This window comes from Sceloporus occidentalis, unplaced genomic scaffold (assembly GCF_023333645.1).
Source record: "Sceloporus occidentalis isolate IW3139 unplaced genomic scaffold, rSceOcc1.0.p SCAF_55, whole genome shotgun sequence".
In the NCBI taxonomy this organism is placed as follows: Eukaryota; Metazoa; Chordata; class Lepidosauria; order Squamata; family Phrynosomatidae; genus Sceloporus; species Sceloporus occidentalis.
This window is the reverse complement of record NW_028317035.1, coordinates 3,585,979-3,610,977: the sequence shown is the minus strand read 5'-3', so window position 1 is coordinate 3,610,977 and position 24,999 is coordinate 3,585,979. Positions and strand designations below refer to the sequence as shown.

The 24,999-nt window shown below is 41.9% G+C and overlaps 1 protein-coding gene across 1 annotated transcript in view; it reads right to left on the bottom strand.

The window, feature by feature from the left end:
- The window catches only part of LOC149287940 (polymeric immunoglobulin receptor-like), an 82,245-nt gene that overhangs the window by 34,208 nt on the left and 23,038 nt on the right, over positions 1-24,999 (bottom strand). The gene's annotated exons all lie outside the window — the stretch shown is intronic.

Genomic DNA, 24,999 nt, shown 5'->3' with positions numbered 1-24,999 from the left:
TTTTATTACTAGTATTTCCTTAAAAAAACAGAAACACATACATGTAGCTAAATGATGCTGTTCCACTAACACTTTTGAATTTAAGAAACATAATTCTCAGTACTGCTGAATGCCAAGCATATTTTTCAAATTTAGTACAATTTTGTATCATTGAAACTTGTCTTTTGACAAAAATCAGGTTCATATATGCTGTAATGCTCCTGTGCATTCTGTGTGCTTTTCTTTTCTTTTTTTATAAACCTTTACAGGAAAGAATGATACCACATATTTGCTATGATTCATTTGCTTTACAAACTGCTAATGTTTTGTCTAAATGCAAGGGTGATTCATTTTATTTCTAACTGAAACAACACCTTTAATATATAGTCTATATTGGCATTCAATTTTACTCAGTTTTACTTACATTATATATATTATGTCTCCAAATTTTAAATGGGTAGACTTAGTATTTTAGGTTAGAGTTTAACAACGTGTCATACATGTACACTGTAAGACACTTTTAATAAGGAGGTCCAATGGTTATTCAAAATGTATTTAATTTGAAATTGGTATTTCATAGGGAACAATTAAGAGGAATTGTATTGCAGTAATTGGGTACTTGGGTTGCTTTGTTGGAAAAGACTGGGAAACATTGATAGCAGACCTTCATTACGATAGATAGCCTCTTGTACATGGGCATAACTACATATGGCAAGAAGGGCAACTTCAACAGGTGCCACAAGGTAAAGGGCACCTTTGAGCTGCCCAGAGGCATTGTCTCTTTGTCTCCTTGTGCCTTCCAGCACAAGTGACATAAATGTGTTGTATGACAACTGATTCTTATCTCTAGTTAAGACTATGCTTTTGCAAAGTATATAAGTGCCTCTATTAAAGTTTGTTTATGCTTCTTTGTTTTATGCAGCATTCAACCATGAGGTGCCCATGTGGAGAACAGTCACATAGACTTATTCATGTTTTCAAGAAAGAGTATTTCAAGGTATTTGCTAGGGGAACTTTTAGTTATTGGGTAGCGTTGTTGTTGTTTCTTGACAACAAATAGGAATACCAAAACAATATTTGAAAAAGAAGCCTATCATGTTAAACTATGACTAGGTGCACTTATTATGCTTTCCTGACAATAGCACACTTTTTATGTGATCCACAGGCAGAAAATGTTTTAGAACCACTGTTCACATGAAGGTCTACCAAGGCAGATTATACAATATCTACAATATGTTAGATAATATGTCATTTTAAATATGTCAACATTTTATTATATTTTAAGACTAAAAATATTTGAGGAATGTTGCCTAATAATCTAATCGATTGTCTCTCTACAGATAGAAACAGAAGCTGCTGCAGTCAAAGCTGTTGGAGACTTGAACATTCTATTCCCTTGGTTGGAAAAGAATTTCCTAAGTTGAATTGAAAAAAACATTTCTTTATTCAGCAACTCCCTTATATTTTTATTTTTATTATTTATTTTTTGGATGGAATATTTATTTACATACTTGCATTATAATATTTATTGTTATTATTTGTATTATTGTAATTATTATTGTTTTATTAAATATTTATTAAATACAGATTTCTGCTGGTGCTTTCCTGTTTTTTACTTTGATTGCTCGGATGCAGTCCAAAAGTAAGTGTCACTCAATAGAGAGAGAAATACCAATGTATAAATAGCAGAACAGCATTTGAATATTTCTGGCGCTTGTGATAAATGGAGAGATAATTGACTAAACTAAACTTGCAAATTCATTCATTTTCCCAGGACCTCCTATACCCCTTCTATGTCCTTGGCTTGCTCTTTGTCCAACCCAAGCACAAAGAGTTGGGGTTATTTAAGTAACACTTTTGGTGTAGTATAAAAGACTCATCTACATCCACCATGCGAGCCAGAAGACTGATGCCTCCATGGTATCAGCATGGGCCAGAGTAGGCGGTGACTGGGATCTCGAGTAGGGTTGGGAGTGGGGTTTATGGGGTAGTTATTTAAGGGGTTGTGACATGAAGCTCTGGGGAGAGCATTTGGTGGGAGGTTAACAATTTCCATCATTAAATCATACCAATATATATATATATATTAAAAACACAAGAAAAGAAAACACACACCACTGGTGTAAATGAATAAATAATACTTTCCCTAATTAGGCAGCAGCACCCAAATAAGCGTTCCTCCAACACTTAATAATCTATACAACTCTTCCAAATGGGGCGCACATCCACATAGGGGAAAAAAGAGATTTTTGACAAAAAATAGTGTGACTCTGTATGTAAATGAGGCTTAGCAGTATTGCAAGTGTTCCACTCTGGATTTGTTGAGTCATAAGGAAGGTGGTCTATGTTAGATCTTCGGGCAAGCTGCAAAAGAAAATCCTGATTCATCTCCTGAGGAAGCCGGTTGTCTGGTGAAACGCGTTGAGAGAGAGGGATATATTGGGAAGTTCCTGCTGGTGGACTTTCCTTTTTTCCACTAAATGATTTCAGGCCCTTGAACGTTTTGTCCCCTGAAGTCACTACAACTTCAGGAGAGCATTTTATCTCGGGATAAGTATAAATGAAATAATTCCTACTGTAAGTTAAGTGCCAGGAAACAGATGACCAAACACACACCAACACAGGCTCTGTCCCACCGACACCCAGACACATACACCAGGACAGGCTCTGCCATACCAACACCCAAACACACACACCAGGACAGGCTCTGCCACATCCAAACACACACACCCCAGGAGAGGCTCTGACACACCGACACCCAAACACACATCCGAGGACAGGTTTTGCCACACCAACACCCAAACACATAACAGGACAGGCTCTGCCACACCAACACCTTACACACAGACACCCCAGGACAGGCTCTGCTACACTGATAATCAAAAAGACACAAATAGCAGGACACAATCTACGTCACAGACATCTACATCAGGATGGATTTTTCACACTGCATTGTCGTTTATACCCCCCTTAGTGTTTTTGTCCCTTGTGTATTGATGCCCCAGCCAGCACCCTTTTAGTATAGATTAATGCGGTGCCCCCACACCCTTGTATGATCACCTCTAGCAACCACTATTTGTATTAATGCCCCAAGCAAGCCCCTCCCTTTATTATTGATTTATGTGATGGCCCAATCGCATATACGCATTAGACATGAATTTTGAAGTAAAGACTATGATTGAAACATGATTTCAAAATTACAGCTGAACTGGCAGTTTTGTTAATATTAGACCCTGCTGCCAATATATATAAATATTAGATCCTGCTGCTGATCAATATAGATCAATTGGAATTCACATAAAAACACAGCATTAAAGGTATATTTAAAACCCCCTAAATTACAGGCATAGATCATAGGTTGCACACCCAAAGCCAGCCCTGGCATCAACATTGCCCACATAGAACCTGACCAGCACCCAGATAACACACATAAGATTTGCCATCTTTGTCCAAAATAGCCCAGCACAAGTCAACTTTGTCCACAAACAGCCCGGCCTCTGCCATCTTTGTCCCATATACACCCTGCCTGTGCCATCTTGGTCCCCAAGGCTCAAACATCCTGCTAGTGCCATCTTTGCCCTTCCACAATTATACATCTATGATACACACAAAGACTATTACAGTCACTCACTAATTCGCACTTTCATTCAGACAATTCATCCACATATTAACTCAAGCTCTCCCTCATTCAGACAATTCATCCAAATATTAACGCATGCTCTCCCTCATTCAGACAACTCACCCACATATTAACTCATGCTCTCCCTCATTCAGACAATTCATCCACATATTAACTCATGCTCTCCCTCATTCACACATTAATTCACCCTCCCGTATTACTTTCTAACCCCTCTCACTCTCCTTTCCCTACTCACTATCTACCCTTTCCCCCCTTTGTAGTTCTCTCACCTTTAGGTCCAGCGACGAGAGCACGAGGGTTCTGTCTTCCTGCTCTGTTGGGGTGCCCGCTGCTTCACTGCTGCGCGCCGGAACATGACGTCATAATCCGTCACTCAGCATGAAATGCCGGCACCATGACGGAGGTAGAGGCCTCACGGAGGAAAATGAGGGGTGCCAAGCAGTTGCTAGGTGCCCCTCTCTCCTCCGCATAAAAAAAAGACAGCGTTTAAATGCACAGGATTTAAAGTCGCATTGCGACTTTATTCCAAATTTGGTGGGGGGGGCAACAGGGGGGGCAAGGAATAACCTAGGGGGGGAAATTGCCCCCCCTTGCCCCCTGTAGCGAAGCCACTGGTGATATTAATAAAAATGTTGAAACAGTAATGTCAAAAACAAATTCCACTAGGGGGCGCTCACATAAAACAAAAAAGAGATACAAAATAATAGCGTAGATTGCAACAATGTATGTTCAGTAACAATAAGTCATCCAATGCACTCACAATAGTGACCCGTTTTTTCAGTCTTTTCTCAGTTTCTTTACAGTATCTGAATAAAACAGCAGAAAAGATACAATGGTGTTGTATGTCAATTCAGCATATATTCGAAAGAAAAAGATTGCATTCACACCGTCTGTGGCACATCAACCAAATGTGCTAGCTGCGTCTTATACTCTTTCAATGCCAAGGATCCACCGATATATACACCACGCTGTGCGTTCAAAAAAACTCCACAATGTGCAGACAAATAAAAGTATGCAGCCATATGTTTAAAAAATGTATTTAATCAAGGGGTAATTCTCCGATTAATATAAAAATATAATAAATAAAAGCAAATTGTAATAAAAAATCCATGTTGAAAGTCCGTATTGAAAGTCCTCTACGCGTTTCACCAGGAAATGTCGTTATTGGGTTAAGGGAAATTGCGTGGGGGGCCTGGCCTGGATATTGAGGGTACTTCAGTCATTGCTTTTCCTACAGAATTCTTGTAGTGCTACCACCACTGCAAGTGATTCTGGGTAGGCATTTGCAAACAAGGCTAACAACAATTACCTTTTTTTTCCTTCAATATCCACTTTATGCATTTAAGCCCAGGAAAGAGGTACAGTAGACACTGCGACCCATTCCTCAAAAAGTCAGTATTTGAACAAAGCCACGAAATGAGGCCAGACGAATTGGATGAAAATGAAGCAAAAACCTTTAAAATATGTGTAACCACATTAATTCATACTCTCATTCTCATTCACTCTCTGACACTCTCCAAATGTTTGTCTACCTTCTCTTCCGGACAATTCTGTATCTTCTTCATCCTTTATCTTCTCCCCTCTCTTCGATTTCAATATACTATCATCAATCTTCTATCTCCGTTCGCATTTCCGCAGGCATAACCAGACTGGAACTTCTGACAAAATGGCAACGCTTGCAGTGATGTCCGCTCCCTGATCCTCCGCACAGAGGATTAGAGAGAGCCATATTGCCCTAAACTCCCTATATGGGAGGGGGCGAACAGAGAGGCCGCCTCCCATGAGGCCAGTCTTCAGGGCCACACCGAGGCAGCTGCAATATTGTGATCTCCCCAACCATGAATGCTGGTCTGGGTAGGAGGCGCCCAATGAGCAGGGCTGGTTGGGGAAATCATAATCTCCCTCTAACCACTCCAACATTGGTGAGAGCAAGGTCTGTCACTTCATACATCAGCTTCCATGCTCCCAAATCACTATATGTGTGTGTGTTTATAACTGTCATGGTTTCACAGTAGATTTCGCTAGTGATGTGACCTCTCCACCTTTTCACTGTGGGCGATTCTTTAAAGCTCCACCTTGCTCTGGCCTATATAAGGCATTTGTACCCTGACTATCAGCTTTGGTTCCTGCCCTGGCTTGTCTTATTGGTATACGCTCCTGAATTACAATTTGGCTTTGTTTGCTTGCTTTTTACAATAAAAGGTGTTTTGCACAGTAAGCTGGTGCATATAAAGGCAGTGTAGGTATTTATGTGTTTGCAGGCTGATGTGTGCATGTGTACAGTCATGGCCAAAAGTTTTGAGAATGCTCTTCACAAAGTTTGCTGCTTTAGTGTTATTTTTTGTCAGATGTACTTCGTATACTGAAGTACAATTACAAGGCTTTTATTGACAATTACATTAAGTGTATGCAAAGAGTCAATATTTCCAGTGTTGACTCCTCTTTTTAAGACCTCTGCAATCTGCCTTGGCAGCAATATCCTTGCCTCTGAAGGAGGCATAGCAATGACGACAGCACATGTTTCCTTGCAGGTAACCATGGTTAACAGAGGGGAAGAACAATGATGTCAAGCACCACCCTCATTTTAAAGCTTCCAGTCTGTTATTCTAACTCAATCAGCAAAACAGAGTGATCTCCAGCCTTGTGCACGTCAACACTCTCACCTGTGTTAACGAGAGAATCACGGACATGATGTCAGCTGATCCTTTTTGGGGCAGGGCTGAAATGCACTGGAAATGTTTTTGTGGGATTAAATTAATTTTCTATTTTTTGCAATTTTGCTATTGATTAGAATTCATCTGATTAATCTTCATAACATTGAAGAGTATATGGAAATTTGCCATTATCTAAACTCAGGCAGCAGACTTTGTAAAAATTAATATTTTGGTCACGACTGTATATGTGCGTGTGTGTAAAGGCAAGGGTGTGTGTGTGTGTGTATATATATATATATATATATATATATATATATGTGTGTTTATAGGTAGGTGTGTGTGTGTAAGGGCAGTGTAGATGTATACGTGTGTTTATGGGCAGGTGTTTGTAAAGGCAGTGTGTATGGAAATGCATGTGTAAGGGCAGTGTATGTGTATATGTGTGTTTTTATGGACAGGTGTGTGTAAAGGCAGTATGTGTGGGCAGGCGTGTGTAAGGGCTGTGTATACCATATTTATATGGTTATAAGATGACCCCCCATAAAAAACTATGATTGAGAACAATGCATTTTGTAAAGGATAGTGAGGTTGCACCCCAGAGAGCAGGGAGTGCCAGGAGAACAGGTTACTGAGAAGCAGGTCAGGGAACAAGCCGGGTCCAAGCAAAAGCAGGACAAGCCAAATCGGAATCCAGGAGGACAAGCCAAATCGGAATACACGCACAGCAAACTAGAAGAAGACACCAACCAAGTGTGACCCAGAAGTGAAAGTCCCAGGTTAAAATAGGGATAGATGGAGGCGTTTCCTGAATTGTAGAGGTCACCTGAGGTTATAAGAGCACGTTACAGGTGGAACACGCAATACCCCGTCTGTGATACCAGTTTGCTGAACGGGCAGAGGGTGTACTCGTGCCTAGGAAGCCGCCTGAGAGGGAAGTGTCGCCGGAGCAGTCACGGAGCGGGACAGGAGAGGCAGGTAAGTCTTTACACATTTTTTGTTTTTATTTCCTTTTTTTGCCAACCTGCCCCCAGTTATGAACATCTGCTTGCTACTCTGTCCCCAAAAAACAAAATACTGTCTGCGCTTCTCACCCTAATAAAGTTGGCAACAAATATATAAACATAATATAAATGAGAGGTTTTGGTTATATGAATTGGCCAAAGCATAATTGAGCTCACCCGCCACGTCAAGGCACACTCTCAATAGGGTGAGATCCTACTCTCACCTCCTACATAGTGGGAACACAAAGCAGTTTATACTGCTACCAAAACCTTATTAATGTGTTGGGGGAGGTGCAATTAAACCTCCTCCCATTTAACCCCTGGACAGCAAGATGCAATCAGACTGATGAGGAGCCAACAACCTCAATTATGTGCAAACAGGGAAAAGAAAAAATGTCGGTGCGCTAAGCTAGTCTCAGGCTCAAATAATACAAATGTATAATATAAGGCCTACCAAACAGTGTGAGCATGCTGCAAATACAGTGTGTTGGCTGTACAATGTATACAAAAAACAAAATACTGTCTGCGCTTCTCACCCTAATAAAGTTGGCAACAAATATATAAACATAATATAAATGAGAGGTTTTGGTTATATGAATTGGCCAAAGCATAATTAAGCTCACCCGCCACGTCAAGGCACACTCTCAATAGGGTGAGATCCTACTCTCACCTCCTACATAGTGGGCACACAAAGCAGTTTATACTGCTACCAAAACCTTATTAATGTGTTGGGGGAGGTGCAATTAAACCTCCTCCCATTTAACCCCTGGACAGCAAGATGCAACCAGACTGATGAGGAGCCAACAACCTCAATTATGTGCAAACAGGGAAAAGAAAAAATGTCGGTGCGCTAAGCTAGTCTCAGGCTCAAATAATACAAATAATACAAATGTATAATATAAGGCCTACCAAACAGTGTGAGCATGCTGCAAATACAGTGTGTTGGCTGTACAATGTATACAAAAAACAAAATACTGTCAGTTTTGGTAGCAGTATAAACTGCTTTGTGTGCCCACTATGTAGGAGGTGAGAGTAGGATCTCACCCTATTGAGAGTGTGCCTTGACGTGGCGGGTGAGCTTAATTATGCTTTGGCCAATTCATATAACCAAAACCTCTCATTTATATTATGTTTATATATTTGTTGCCAACTTTATTAGGGTGAGAAGCGCAGACAGTATTTTGTTTTTTGTATACATTGTACAGCCAACACACTGTATTTGCAGCATGCTCACACTGTTTGGTAGGCCTTATATTATACATTTGTATTATTTGAGCCTGAGACTAGCTTAGCGCACCGACATTTTTTCTTTTCCCTGTTTGCTACTCTGTCCCCCCAGATATGCCACTCTGCCCCCTAGATATGCCTTATACCCCCTATATGCCACTCTGCCTCCCTAATATGCCACTTTGCCCCCCTATATGCCACTCTGCCCCAGATATGCCTTATACCCCTTATATGCCACCCTGCCCCCGATATGCCTTATATCCCCCTATTTACCACTCTGCCTCCCTGGTATGCCTTATACCCCCTATTTACCACTCTTCCCACCAGATATGCCTTATCCCCCCTATATGCCCCTCCCAACTTACCGATGCATCCCTAGACTTGCCCCCATGCCCCTGACTGTCATGACCCTGGTAAGCAGGTCGGGTAGGAGTCCAGTCGCAGGGGATACAAGGGGTTCTGTCTGTACCCCACGATGTATGACGGCTAGTAGGATGGTACAGGCAGGCGCAATGAAACACAGCACAGGCAGAATACTTTGAAAGGTACTGTATTAACGAAGGTAACAGGAACAGCAAGTACAGGCAGTAAGTCTCTAGGGAGGATGAGCAGGACGGACGGCAGGAAGCCCACTGGCAAGGCAGACGGCTGGAAGCCCACTGGCAGGGCAGACGGCAAGATGCCCACTGGCAGGGCAGATGGCAGGAAGCCCACTGGCAGGGCAGACGGCAGGATGCCCACTGGCAGGGCAGACGGCAGGATGCCCACTGGCAGGGATCATCTAAGTCCTGGACTGCTGTTGCCGGGAACACCCCTCTCAGCAGCAGTAGTTTGGGCAGAAGAACTTCTGCGGTGAAGTCCTCCCTTAGAGTCCAGCGTAATAGCGACATTACAACAGGGTCATGGATCCTTCTGAGCTTGGAAAGGTGCTATCCACCCATGGACAACGGCTGGATTCCCATGAAGTCCGTTTCACAAGTATACAGGATACCTTAGACCAAATGGCCCAGGCTATTCAAGTTTTGGTGGCCAGATCTGATCCGGGCACCGGGGGTTCTACGTCTGCATCCACCTCTTCCTCTCCGGTTGCGACTTCCTCTCTGGCTGCTGACTCTGGGACTTCCTCCGCCCACGGCATATGTGGTATTACCGGGAGGAGGGTTGGCCGCAGGTCCCGGGAAACCATCTCCCCGGGCAGCGGACAACCCTCCGCCCGAGGTATACGATGATCTGGGGAATTGATCTGTTCCCCGGATCGTCGTCCCAGGAAGGGGAGAACCAGCTCAGGAAACAGCAGTTCCTGCAGCTTAAGTTCTTACCTGTCCTCCGGTCGTCGGTCTGCCTCTCGGGCACGTTGCGTGCTGCTGGGGAATTGATGGACGGCCGGGGGCGTGGTTTTGGTTGTTGTCAGGGAGGGGCTTGTGATATGGCGCCAGATTTAAAAAGCCGGTTGTGCCTCTCACAGGCACCCTGTTGTGGTCTTTACAGTTTGTGAAATTCTGCTCTTGCTATCCCTTATCGGCTTGCCTGACACTCCTTTCGCTCTATGATTTGGTACCATCGCCTGTGACTTCGGTTTATTGACCCGGCTCGTCTGACTACCCGCTTAGTGAATCTGACCCATGGCTCGTCTGACTACCCGCTCTGTGAATCTGACCCCTGGCTCGTCTGACTACCCGCTCTGTGAATCTGACCCCTGGCTCATCTGACTTCCTGCATTGTGTTCCTGCTACGTGCTGTGCCTTGCTGCTTCTGCTCAGAGCTTATCTCCAGCTGGCGGGAGGTTATCCACTGTTGGGATCATCTAAGTCCTGGACTGCTGTTGCCGGGAACACCCCTCTCAGCAGCAGTAGTTTGGGCAGAAGAACTTCTGCGGTGAAGACCTCCCTTAGAGTCCAGCGTAATAGCGACACTGACTCCCTGGTGTCAAGTGAGGGCAGCTGGTGGACTTCTGCGCGATGCACGCAGACAACCTCCACTGCTACCAGGGCCTTCCGCCGGGGCTTCTATGACTGAGCACCGGAAGGTCACATCACGCCGGTGCTACGTCATAGAAGCGCCTGTGGAAGTGTCGGGTAGTAGCGGAGGTTGTCTACGCGCATTGCACAGACGTCCACCAATATTCCATTACGTCACATGATCCTGCTTCCCTTAGGCGGTAAAAGAGACATTTGAGAAGTTTCAATCTGGGTGCTAGGCAATTCCTATGTGTGCAATCTGGGTGCCAGAGCTGGCTTTTGGGGTGTCAGGCCTCATCCAGGCATATCTCTAGTTTCCCCTGTCTTGCTACAATGGATTTCCTTGAGCTCTGCTATTTACTTCTGACACTTTGTTCCGGTTCTGCTCTTAGCTTCAGCTCTGCTTCCTTTATAAGTTGTGCCTCACCTGTTTGTTATGTTTGTCTCAGTCTGCAGTCTAAAGGTATGTCCTTCTTGGTTCTGTGTTTAGATTCAATGTTTAGTTTCAGTTTATTAATAATTCAGTAGGCAGGGTTTAGCGCTAGGACCCACCGTATATTGGAGTACTTTGGCGTAGTGGTGGGCTAAGCATACTATGGCCATATATGATGTGACAGAATCTCCAATTGTTATCTTATAGTCCTAGGCTAGTTCCTGTATTCATGTGTGCCTGTCTCTTATGTACCTTTGCCCTCTTTTCCCTGAATTATCTGAGGGTCTCGGTTCCTCTCTCCTCTCCCCATGTCCCAGTTAAGCTATCCTTGCTTAAAGGAGAAGCGTCTGAGGATCTTGGCTCCTCACTCCATCCCTTGTGTTCCTGGTTCCCTGTCCTTTGTTATGTACATGTATGTCTTGTCTGGCTATGTTTCTTGCTTGGTCTCCCTGTCCCTTTGCTCGCTGTGCCCCTTGCTTTCTATGTTTCAGCTGTTACTCTGTTTAGCTTCCATACTCCCAGCCTGCAGCATCCTGCACATTTGTTTGTAGAGCTATGTCTCATGCCTGCTCCAGGGTGCCTGCAGGATATCTCCAAGTTCTGCTTTGTTCTGGACAACATCCGCTGCTATATCAGGGCCCTGGTCTGTGGCCGCACAACCCTAGATGTCCACTCGGGAGACTGCAGTCACCCTGCACCAGGCCCTGTCTAGCTCCGCTACTGCGCAATAACTCCTGAACACCATCTTTGGGCGCTCTGGGTCATTACAGTTGTCTGTATGGACCCAGTCCCTGACATGAGGTTTGCAGCCTGTGATCTATGTCTGCAATTTAGCATTTTCATGCTTTATTTAATTAAGCTATACCTTCAATGCTGGCTCAGCATATAACAATGGAAGTTATGTTGTACCATTGCCTTTGTCTGGCTCAGTACATAGCGATGGGAATTATGCTGTACCACCTTCAATATCTGGCACAGTATATAGCCATGGGATTTATACTGTATCACCATCAATGTCTGGCTCAATATATAGTAAATATGAATATAACTTTGATGACTTATTGATTAATTTACCTTTGCAGAGTAGACTGAGTGTTCATTTTGGACACATGTTTTTTGGGAGCTTTGTTATTATAGAAAGCCATATTATCTGTCCAGTAAATGTTATTTATTTAAACTTATTTAGTTTAATAAATGTATTTAATATTTTGAAGTGTGTATGGGGTGCCACATATAGGAGCCGCCCAGGTGCCAAATACTCTAGATACACCCCTGCCATCCGCCCCTGTGGAGAGCTGAATTTTTTTTCTTTAAACACATTTCCATGAAGAAGCTGTCAGAACACACCACTCCTGCAGCTTACTTTTATTAAATGTACTCGTGCTCAGGGAAGATGAAACTTGGTAGTTGTTGTAGGCCAAAACATTAGCAAGGCCAAAATGAAGGAGCTTGCAGTATTGTCGACTCCCCCGATTGGAGGTTTGGGGAGATGATGTCAGCCACATTGCTCTCAGTTGGCGCTTTCAGTGAGAGGACATCACCGCAAGGGCCGCCATTTTGGAGGAAGTTCTCTCTGGGTTACGTCCGCTGAGATGCGGACGAAGAAAGAAAATAGCAGATTGAAGATAGACGAGAGAAGAGGAAAGAAAAAGGAGAAGATAGAAGAAGATGCAGAAGTGGAAGTGGTTCGGCAGAAGAGGAAGTGGTTCGGCAGAAGCAGAAGTGATCACCAGAGAAGGTAGGAAAACATTTAGAGAGCATGAGAGATGTAAGTGGAAAAGAGTGAGTTACAGTGAATGTGAGCATCAAGCAGAGAATCTCATTCCCGAATCAAAAATGCCACCAAATTTTTCGGCCGAACTGAATTGGCAGGGAACATAATTTGTTGCCCAAAAACGAATGGGCCAAAAGAGAATAAAAAAATGTGTCCGATTTGTTTTTGGCCAATTGGCACATGTATACTAATATATATTGGGGACATGTATTTTATTTGTGTGGTCCAGCTGTTTTCTCCCCAAGCAGCAGTAATCAGGATTGAACTATTCCAACCTCCCTTTATACTCAATAGGCTAGGCATAGCCTAGATGCAAATGTAGCATGTGTTTGTGTATATTATCATAGTTGGCAATATTTGAAAACAATTTCCAGATATACTTTGCAGAACAGCTATCAAATACTTGAAAATATACCACACTCACTGCCCCAAACCCTTACCCACATAATTAGCATATTTAGCTCCAGCTAGTTATCATGGTGCAGATGGTTCACAAACTGACTTGCCATGGCGCACCCATAGTACTTGCCATTGGACACCCACAGGAGTTGCCATGGCACCCACAGGACTTGCCATTACCATGAATCCTTTAGGCACCTGTCTGTGCTCTACAGGCTAATGTTAATCAGCTGCATTACCAGAGAAATCATTTCCAGTATATCATTAGTTAATGGCACCAGGTCCCCTTGGAGACTAGAATCCACTTCTTGGCACCCAGGGTTTTTCAAGACAAGGCGGTAAAAACTTGCCAGGCCTACCATTGTGAATCATTAATCATTACATTAAATGAAAGCATAGGGAGTCAGATTCACAATGACAGAAGTTAAGTAGCAGTGTGGCAGATCTCCACAGGATGATGGGGGGAGGGTAGTATATGTAAGTGTGTATACAGTAGTGTCAAAGTCAGCTTGTATGTGTGCATATGTGTAGTACTAGAGTCAGCCATGCCACATACAAGGTGGCCACATGTCCTGAATGGAGTTATGTCACTCCTTTTGATTTGGTGCCAAATAAGAATTCTGTGCCCTTTTTCCTATTCAGCCCCATATAAAGCCTAAGAAAAACACTAATCAAGGGCTTTTAATGGTCATACCCGTGTATTTGATCCTAGTGTGTTCTATACCGTTTTTCTGGTTTCTGATCCAGCTTGATTTTGACTTTCCTGAACTCCAGCTACCTGACCTTGGCTTTGTTACACTATTACCTGAACTCCGGATACCCCATGAAGTTTATTTTGAACTTCAGCTTCCTGACAATGGCTTGTCTACAGCTTGTTCGAAAAAGTCACGAAGCTCCTTGAACCCAAAAGACTCAACACAAGGGGGAACCAGTTTAAACACACTAAAACACAAAAGCGGAATAATGGTTAAACATACAAGCTTGAGTATTTATGTTGTAAAATACCGTTTGTCATAAAGAAATTAACAGCAGTACTGTACAAAGTGGTGCGGCACTTTAGAAAGGTGTGTTTTATGTCATATTGCCCCAATAAACATTTCTGTTTAATGCAGATCAGGGAATAATATATGAAAATAAAAACATGATTGGGGAAGCAAAAAGTTGTCTCCTACACTATTTGGCTGGCTCATAGGTCCAAACCAAATTTGTTGACCTCTGTATTAAATAGTACATTAAGATTGGCTCTATACTAAAGAAGTTAAGATAAGTAATTTAATAAAATAAAGTACACAATTATGCAACAGCAACATTAACTGACAGACACAGATGAACTATGTTAGACTCGCGGCCATAGATACCACTACAAGATATGAAATGCAACTTCTAATGAGCCTGACACACCAAGCTTGCGGGCACAAGACATTACGTAGAGGGAATTGCAGACAGGGGTGGATCCAGATACTCACACTAAATCACACACGTAAACACTACCACACGCAACCATATGCAATCACTAACACATGCAGACACCCATACTTGCATACCCAAACACACTAATATACCCACACACTCAAACACTTGCAATAACAAACCCAGTCAAATACACTAACATATCCACACAACCCCACACAAAACCCCCATCACGCATCACTCCATGGCACAGGAAACGATTGCCCTGCTCCCTACTCTGTACAGTTTCTTCAATGCCCAGTACAAATCAACGAAAACGACGTCCATCTCCAACTAAACTGACAAAAACATACTGAAAAAGTTCTGAAAATTTGTCATGATTCATCCATTCATCGCTATGTGTAGTCACCGCCATTACAAGCTGCTTTGGTCCCTTTACAAGACGTTTTGTCTTGTCGATGAGGTAAAGTGGGAGGGACTGATATGTAGAAGTAGCCAAAATAAACAGGGGGTGGTATCATTGATGGCAATGGCTGTGATTGATGGGTCCAACAACTTCTGGGAGTTTTTCCTTACTTTTTTTTACTCTGGCCAATCAGCAATTACAAGAGGAAGGGACAAGCATTCCCTTGTAAATGTAACTCAGTAGCAGCAGTTACAGACTGATGAGAGTTGGAGTGTGAGCAATGGCGTCAGCAGGGGGGGCTGAGGGGGGCATGTCGTGTGCCCCCCCAATTAAAACGCTGTGATAGATGCGGAGGAGAGAGAGGGGTGCCGAGCAGTTGCCAGGAATATGTTTTCAGCAACTGTTCTGAGCCTCTCACTCTCGTCTGCGAAGACTCTGTCTTGGTCATGGTGCCGGCATTTCATGCTGAGCGCCGAAATATGACGTCATATACCGGCGCTCGGCAGGGAAGCAAGACAGAGGCCTCACGCTCCCATGGCAGGACTTCTACAAGGTAAGTGAACTTCAAAGGGGGAGAGTGTAGATAGTAAGATGGGGGAGAGAGGGTAGATAGTGAGGAGGGGGTAGATAGGGAGAAGGGAGTGAGGCAGAGGGAGAGGGGGTAGATAGGAGGGGGTAGATAGGGAAAAGGGAGTGAGAAGGTGTAGATAGGGAGAAGGGAGTGAGAAGGGGTAGATAGGGAGAGGGTGTAGATAGGGAGAGGCAATGGAGAGGGGGTAGATAGAGAGAAGGGAGGGAGATGGGGTAGATAGGGAGAAGGGAGTGAGAGGGCATAGATAGTGAAATGGAGGGAGAGGGGGTAGATAGTGAGAAGATGGAGACAGGGGGGTAGATAGTGAGAAAGGATGGTAGCAAGAATATTGAAATAAAGATTTAGAATGAGGGAGAATGAATGGATTAATGTGTGGATGAATTGTGTGAATGAGTGAGAGAATTAATGAATTTCTGAGAATGCATTAATGAATGTATAAATAATTTGTGTGAAAGAGTGAAAGAATAAATGATTGTGTAAATGAATTGTGTGAATGAAAGTGAATTAGTGAGTGACTGTAACAAAGATGTCATACGCTGGGCTGTCCTATGTGTGTGTAATTTGGGTACTGGTCAGGTTCTTTCTTGGCAATGTGGAAGCCACAGCTGGCCTTTGGGGTGTGCCTTTTTATGTGAATTCAAATTGATCTATTCCTGCAAATGTGGGTTTTTGTGTTATTCTGTTGATCTATATCTGCTATGCTATGTTTCCATACATTATTTATGTATACCTGCAAATACAGGGTTTGTATGTCTTATTCAGTTGACCTATACCTGGAGTGCTGTTTCCATGTGTTGTTTATTTGATCTATACCTTCAGTGCTGAGTTTACATGTGATTTCCAGTTGATCTATACCTGCAACGCTGGGTTTGTGTTGATCTATACCTGCAATGCTATGTTTCCATACATTATTTATGTACATTTGCAAATACAGGGTTTTTATGTCTTATTCAGTTGCACATGCTGTTTTCATGTGTTGTTTATTTGATCTATACCTGAACTAAAGTAAAAGAGAGCTATGGCTTAGTGATGAGGGGACTCTGGGGATGATTACGGGGAGAGAGGACCTCTCAATGTCGCGGTGCAGTCAGAAGGAGGGAAGACAGCACTGACTCTGCAGTCAGCGTGGCAAATATTTCCCCATGTATAATTAAAAAAAATGTGGGGTTATAAACTGGGTGCATCTTATACAGCGGTTGTAGATTGTAGATTGCAGTAACTACTTCCCAGTACCCCCCTCCAGTTACACTGATGATTGGCCCCGCTCATTTCCTTATAGCGGCCAACTCATCTAACAGTAAGTAAAAAATTAATATTTGGGCTGCTGAAAGATAGGGGCGGTGAGGGTTAATTTAGGGGCAGTTATGGCTGATGGGGTCTTTAGGGTTAATTTAGGGACAGTTATGGTTAATGGAGTGTTAAGGGTTAATTTAGGGCAGTTATGGTTAATGGGGTGTTTAGGGTTGATTTAGGGGCAGTTATGGTTGATGGGGTATTTAGGGTTAATTTAGGGCAGTTATGGTTGATGGGGTGTTTAGGGTTAATTCAGGGGCAGTTATGGTTGAGGGGGTCTTTCAAATTTCGGGCCCCAAAATTAGGGTGCATCTTATATATGGGAGCATCTTATACATGGGGGTGTGGTAGCGGAGTGGATGATTGCATGCTATGGAGCAGGGCTCAAGGAAACGCTTGGGTAGGGTCCAATTTTTTCACTAAAAAATATATTGGCAACATGGTCTAATATTTATATATATATATTGGCAGCAGGGGCAAATATTTATATATATATATTGGCAGCAGGGGCTAATAGTTATAAATATATATATATGCGGCAGGGGCTAATATTTATATATATATATTGGCAGCAGGAGCTAATTTTTATATATATATATTGGCAGTAGGGGCTAATATTAATATATATTGGCTGCAGGGGCTAATATTTATATATATATTGTCAGCAGGGGCTAATATTTATATATATATTGGTCCCAAATGTGGCCTTTTAGCCCCCAAACAACCTGAAAAACCCATGCATGTGGGGTATCATTGTACTCAGGAGATGTTGCTGTGTTGTGTGACATTTACCAGGAGCTGTTAATTCATACCTAAAGTACCACGTGTGTGTGTGGGGAAAAAACACACAAAAAAATACTACTACAAACTTTGACAAAGGCTGGTGGTAAAATGTGTGCATTGTAGAAGTGAAAATACCAGCATTTGAAATATCCTGGGGTGTCTAGTTTCCAAAAATACATAGTTTTATATGGCACACTGAATTGGCCAGGCTCAAAGATGTACTGAATAGGGCATGGGCAGCGGATCACCAAATGTCAAAGTTCAACATTGAAAAATGCGCATGCCCCAAATGTGGCCCATTGGCCCCCAAACAGCCAGGCAAACCCATGCATGGGTGGTATCACTGTACTCAGGAGATGTTACTTAACACATATTGGGGTGTTGTGCAAAAGTGACATATACCAGGACCTGTTAATTCATACATGAAGTAAAATGCATGTGAAAAAAAACACAAAAAAAATACTACCACAAAGTTTGACAAAGACTGGTGGTAGAATAAGTGCATGAGTTAAACTACTAGCATTTGAAATACCCTGGGGTGTCGAGTCTTCAAAAATATATGGTTTGATGAAATAAATTGTATTGGCCAGCTGAAATAGCACATGGGGAAGAATTACCAGATTTTGAAAAAATGGTTTAGAAATGCTACTTGTACTTATTGCCCCATAACATGCAGAAAAAACAACATTAAAACATTTGGTATTTCAAAACCAGGACAAATAGTAGAATCTATTTAGCAGTTTTTTTATTAGCCTTTATAGATGAGTAAAAGATTTTTCAAATAAAAGTCAAAAAAAGTAATTTTCACCATATTTTATATATTTTTTTATAGTAAATAATATGATATAATCAAAATAATGACATCTAAAAGCCCTTCTTGTCCAGAAAAACCAATATATAACTTGAGTGGGTTCAGTAAATGTAAAAAAGAAGAAAATTACAGCTAAACACGAGCACCGCAGAAATGTTAAAACAGCCATTGTCACGAAGGGTACAAAAGATAAAATCAGCCATTGTCATGAAGGGGTTAAATTATTACTAGGTAGAAGCAGCCAAAAACTCAGGGAGATGGTGTAATTGATGATTATGGCTGTGATTTACTGTGACATTTATTTACTGGAACTACAGCAGACAATTTAGGGCTGTTATCAATTTGAAAATTAATTTAGCCAATTGTTTAAATATCTTCCTATTAAGTTGTGCTTTAGTAAATGCATCCATTAATCAGGAATTAATTGTGTCAATACAAATGATAATAGTTGTAAAAGGAATGAGACAAAAAGTTGGGGAATACTGAAAAAAAACACATATGTAAGAATGTAGTTGTATCACTAGTGGGTGCAAGATCCTTTCTAAATACTGACTTGCTCTTTCGCATAAGAAGTTGTTCCCTGATACAATCGGTCATCCAGGCAGTATGTGATGACTCTTGTGGATTTTTGGCAGGCAATAAAAAGTTGATAATGTAGAGGAAATAGGTAACATGAATTTATACTCATCATTGAAGATTAACCTTTTGGTCAAAAATCTGACAAAAGTGTCTATGCTTGGCGAAATGGTTAAAAAAAGGGGGAAAACTTGCCGGTTTCAATTTAGTATGTGAATCACTATCATCTTTTTCTTCTAAAAGTTTGATTAATGTTTGTAGCGGATCAAAATCTTGATTGGTGAATCCCATACTTTTAGCTTGATGTTCCTTGGATTTCTCCAAGTGTAAATGATAGTTTTCTAGCAAATAAATTGATGCATTTAATCTAAGTGAATCTATCAAAATGGGGTCTTTGTACAAACAATAGTCTGTCACTGTGTGTCTTTTTCTGTAGTCGGGAGGTCCTTAGATATAATATTGTATAGAGGGCAGCAGGAACTGATTACTGAGAGAGAGACTTATGTACAACACCAGGTGCCTTCATTAGGCGTTATGTTTTTTTGTTTGTAATTTAGCACTTAGAACGCAACACTTAGTTGATTAGTACAATACTTTGCTTTTAGGGAGAATTAGCCCCATTTAGTTGGAGGTGGGTTTAGTAGTATATCATTAAAGGTATTTTTTTAAACAGTTGATTTCCTGTTCTTCCCTCTTTTTTTTTTGTATTCAATCGAAATAATATATCAGAAAATATTGGTCACAAATTAGGCAGGGCATGTTTTCCATTATTGATCGTAGTTGCAATGTCTGTGAGTTGAAGCGATTGCAGTTTTCATGAGCTGGGCAGAGGCGGCGGCGGACATGCACAAAAAATTGGTCAGATGGCCCCTGGTATACTAGTCCCAAGTAGTTTGAAGCCTTTTTTTCTGGAGTACAACCATCCACTTGCAGGAGCAGCAGTGTGCAAATATCCTAGCTACAGTAATGGTAAAATATTAACCAACCTATCAAATTTAGACACAATTTTAATCACTACCACGGACTAACAGAGGAGTCATGTTCTGGTGCCTTTATGGGATCAAAGACGAAGATTGCTTCTAAACGACTATATGATAAATCACTGAATAAAACTACAAATAGCAATGCTACCACAACTGCCCCTAGTGCCACGGCTATTAGAAACATGTACCCGGAATGTTTCTAACTTTGCAGATGAAAGATGGACAGGCACTGTCATATGATAGCAGCAGATCTATGTCTGGGCCAAAATTGTGGGATCTTTTCCCACTGCTCCAACGTGAGAGCGACCTGAAGCTCGGCCCAAGATTGAATGCTTCAAGGAGCAAACCATACAGTCGCGAGATACCATGAGTCGGAAGCGAATCTGCCATGCAGAGGTCTTCGAACCTCGTGTGGTGACGCAACACGTTATGCTTCTGAACCAAGGACCGGAAGAAGCTACATAACTGAGCCTAATGGAACAGGTCAAGAAGGATGTAAGTGGGATGCCAACTGGTCCTAGAGCTTAAGGCCCTCCGTTGACAAGTAGAAGCGGATGTCCGACCCCTGCAGAGGGGGAAGCAGGAAAAAGGCGGGACTCATCCCAGGAGGGAAATCAGGATTACCCAAACAATCTAGAGCCATGTGTCCAAAGCACTCACCGAGCCGTCGGGATCAATAGCCAGGGCAACACTCTCATGGGAAGACCCAACAAAACGGTCTCAATCTCTGTTGAGGGCTATAAGACCATTCTAGAACCCGAAGCAAATGACAAGCCCTATAGTAAAAGCGTGGCCAAGGTAGAGCCAGGCTGCTCCTGGACTTGGGGAGAATCAGTGTAGCACATTAAATCCGAGGAGCCCGGAGACCCCACACAAACTGTAAAAAAGCAGTCCTGAGAAAAGCAAAAAAGGAAGAGGGAGAGTCTGAAACAAATACAAAATATGGGGCATAATATTCATTTTAATCGTTTTGTTCTACCAACCCAGGAGACCACTAACCTTTTCCAAGACAGCAAATCTGCCTGTGTGTTAGCCAGTAAGGGCGAGAAATTATAGTGAAAGAGTTGGGAGAAGTCGGGAGACAACCAAATCCCTAAATATTTGAGTTTGGGGTAGCACCAGGCAAAGGGAAAGGAAGCCCTCAAAGGGTAGGCAACTCCATGGGGTAAATTCACATTGAGGATTTCAGACTTGGAGGTGTTAATTTTAAAGTTGGTAAGTGCACCATAAATCAAAAATTCTTGAAGGATATTAGGAAGTAAGCTATTCAGATGGGTCACAATAAACAAAAGATCATCAGCATAGCCCTAAATCTTATGATGAGTGTTCCTGACCTGAAGCCCACTAACCGGGTTCATCCTGATGGCCTGAAGAAAGGGCTCTAAAGAGAGCACAAAGAGAAGCGGGTACAATGGGCAACCCTGCCGAGTCCCGGATACGGAAGGAACCATTAACACGTACTTGGGCCGTGGGGGTGGTATACAAAGATTTGATCCAGGTAAGTAATACCAGCAGTAGGATATAATGGATAGCAGTAGGGTTGGGGTGGCAGTGTGTTTTGCATAGTGCACAAAGGTTAAGGCTCTAATAGTGCTCTCTCTAGCTTCTAACTTTTTTTTACATGTTACTTATATCAATGGGTAGACATATTCACATAGATTTAGTTAAGGTCATAGAAAGGTAAAACATAGGATTTAGTAAAGTGACAGATCTGTTTTATAGAATTATTTTAATTATTTCTCATTGGCGCTCCCATGTGCAACCCTGTGCTAAAACTTAAGAAAACCACAAAATCACTCATTGCAACTTTAATCAGGATTTATTTGATTCTGAAATTGAATATAAAGAGCACATGTTTACATTATTGCCCAATTAAAGAAAAATAAGCAATTCCATAATACAGGTTAGAAATAAAATTTCACAGTAAAAGTAAAGCGTCCAAGTATTCTAATTAATTATCAATAGTAATTAGTTATCAATAATTATCAAAAGCCTATTTGGAGCCTATGGACCACAATTATAATGCAAAACTAAAATAATCTGATCAGAAAAATAAATAACTGGTCCACAAAAACATTATTTTGCTGAATTGACTGAATTGATGATATACTATAAATCTGAACAATGTAGCCATGTACCAGGCAAATTAAAATGTAATGTTTGTTCTGACTAATTTCCACAAAATACAGAAATCGAAAGGGATTTTTTTTTTGTAAAACAAACAAAAGTATAACCTCGGTTAATTTCACATGTTATGTTTTACTAAAAAAAATAGAAATTACCCTTGTTAGAATGAGATACAATTGCACAATTATCAGTTTCTTGTTTTACATTCAATTGTGGGTAGTCAGCATTTCTGGGGACTCTCAGGGTTAGACACAGAATTTCCGAATCAAGCGCAGCTTCCTTAAGTCTTAATTCCTCTTTCCCCAGGAAGAGCAGCAGAGTTTGGTCATGCCCACTCCCATTCACTACCCCTCCTGCTCACAGATCACTCAAGGTTGTCTGGGGTTAGGGCCCTACTGTTTGGCTAATCTCTCTTCCACATAGGACTAGCCATGCCCCTCACAAAGCCACTCCCTGGGTAGCCCTAGGAAGTCCTTATGGTAACTACTGATCTGTGTACCTTAAGTCTGCTTTTATGAAGCTGAGGAAAGCAAAAGGACACAGAGGGACATTGCCAATGGGCAGCTCAAAAGCATCCCTCAACTTGTGGTGTCTGAGGCACCTGTGTCTCTTGCTCAGCAGATGCTATGGCCTCCAGATCCCTAACTTAATTAACACGCATCTAGAATAATTCCAGCCCTGCATGGAGTGCCAACAAATACGTCTTCATGGTTTGTTTGGTTGTACGGTTTGTATCAAAATCCATGCTGGGTGCCCCCTGCCAGGGTTGGGTTAGGCTTGGGGGGAAAAGGATGGAGACACAGGCAGAGGCAGGAGATTGGCATGGGTCACATTACTTAATGTTATATGACCACTTGGTAAAAGTGAGGCTGTGAGTTTCTGTTAGAAGGAATGTGTGCTAGCATGAGTGTGCTAGCATGAGTGTGCTATGGGTGTGCTATTATGAGTGTGTTAGAGTTAGTATACAGTGAAGGAAAAAATTATTTGATCCCCCTGCTAATTTTGTATGAAATATCTATCATTTTAATGGTAGGTTTATTTGAACAGTGAGAGACAAAATAACAACAAAAAATAGACAAAATAACAACAAAAATATAAAAAATACAGAATAAATCATTTCAAATAAATTATAAATTGATTTGCATTTTACTCAGTGAAATAAGTATTTGAACCCCTATCAATCAACAAGATGTCTGGCTCTCTTAATGGTAGTGCTCCTAATCCCAGATTGTTACCTGTATAAAAGACACCTGTCCACAGAAGCAATCAATCAGATTTCAAACTCTCTACCATGGCCAAGACCAAAGAGCTGTCCAAGGATGTCAGGGACAAGATTGCAGACCTACACAAGGCTAGAATGGGCTACAAGAACATCGTCAAGTAGCTAGGTGAGAAGGTGACAATAGTTGGTGCAGTTATTCGCAAATGGAAGGAACCCCAAATAACCGTCAATCTCCCTCGGCCTGGGACTCCATGCAAGATCTTACCTTGTGGAGTTTCAATGATCATGAGAACAGTGAGGAATCAGCCCAGAACTATACGGGAGGATCTTGTCAACGATCTCAAGGCAGCTGGGACCATAGAAAACACTAGGTTGTGAAGGATTGAAATCCTACATTGCCTGCAAGGTCCCCCTGCTCAAGAAAGCACATGTACAGGCCCGTCTGAATTTTTGCAATGAACATCTGAATGATTCAGAGGAGAACTGGGTGAAAGTGTTGTGGTCAGATGAGACCAAAATCAAGCTATTTGGCATCAACTCAACTTGCCGTGTTTGGAGGAGGAGGAAGGCTGCCTATGAACCCAAGAACACCAACCACTACCGTCAAATATGGAGGTGGAAAAATTATGCTTTGGGTGTGCTTTTCTGCTAAGGAGACAGGACAACTTCTCCCCATCATGGATGGGGTCATGTACTGTCAAATCTTGGTTGAGAACCTCCTTCCTCAGCCACGGCATTGAAAATGGGTCATGAATGGGTATTCCAGCATAACAATGACCCAAAACACACACAGCTAAGGCAAAAAAGGAGTGGCTCAAGAAGAAGCACATTAAGGAGTGGCCTAGCCAGTCTCCAGACCTTAATCCCATAGAAAATCTGTAAAGAGGAGTGGGACAAAATCCCTCCTGCAAACCTAGTGGCCAACTACAAGAAACATCTGACCTCTGTGATTGCCAACATGGGTTTTTCCAAGTACTAAGTCATGTTTTGCAAAGGGGTCAAATACTTATTTAACTGAGTAAAATGCAAATCAATTTATAACTTATTTGAAATGCGTTATTCTGGATTTTTTTGTTGTTATTCTGTCTCTCACTGTTCAAATAAACCATTAAAATTATAGACTGATCATGTCTTTGTCAGTGGGCAAACGTACAAGATCAGCAGGGGTATGTGTAAGTATGTGTTTGAGAGAATATGTGTGTAATGTGTGGAACGTGTACTTGTAACTGTGTGTTGGCATGAGTGTGTATGTATGTATGTGTTAATGGAGTGTCTATATTAGCGCAAGTATGTAAGTTTGTGTAAGCGTGTATGTTAGTTACAAGGGGGCAATGGGGCCACATGCCGTTCCGACCAGCTAGTAGACAACATGTCTATGATTTATTTGCCACTGGCCATAACAAGGCTGATTTTTAACCACAGTCTGGTAAGTGCCACTGTTACGAGTCAGTTTCTGGAACTGAAGTTGACAACATTAGTCAAAGTTGATACTTTTTATAGATCCAATGTAGAAAAAGATGCAGCACCATGTCCTCCCTGGGCTATTCTGGCTCTCTATATCCATTTTTCATTTTAAAAGGAAATTACAAATCTAACTTTGATTTATTTGGTTTACAAAACACTCCTGCTACGATACTCTATGCAAATTGATTTACCACTCTTTACATCTCCAGATTCCTAGAGATACTTCAAACTTCTAAATAATTTGCAGTTTCCCTTCTCTTGTTTTTG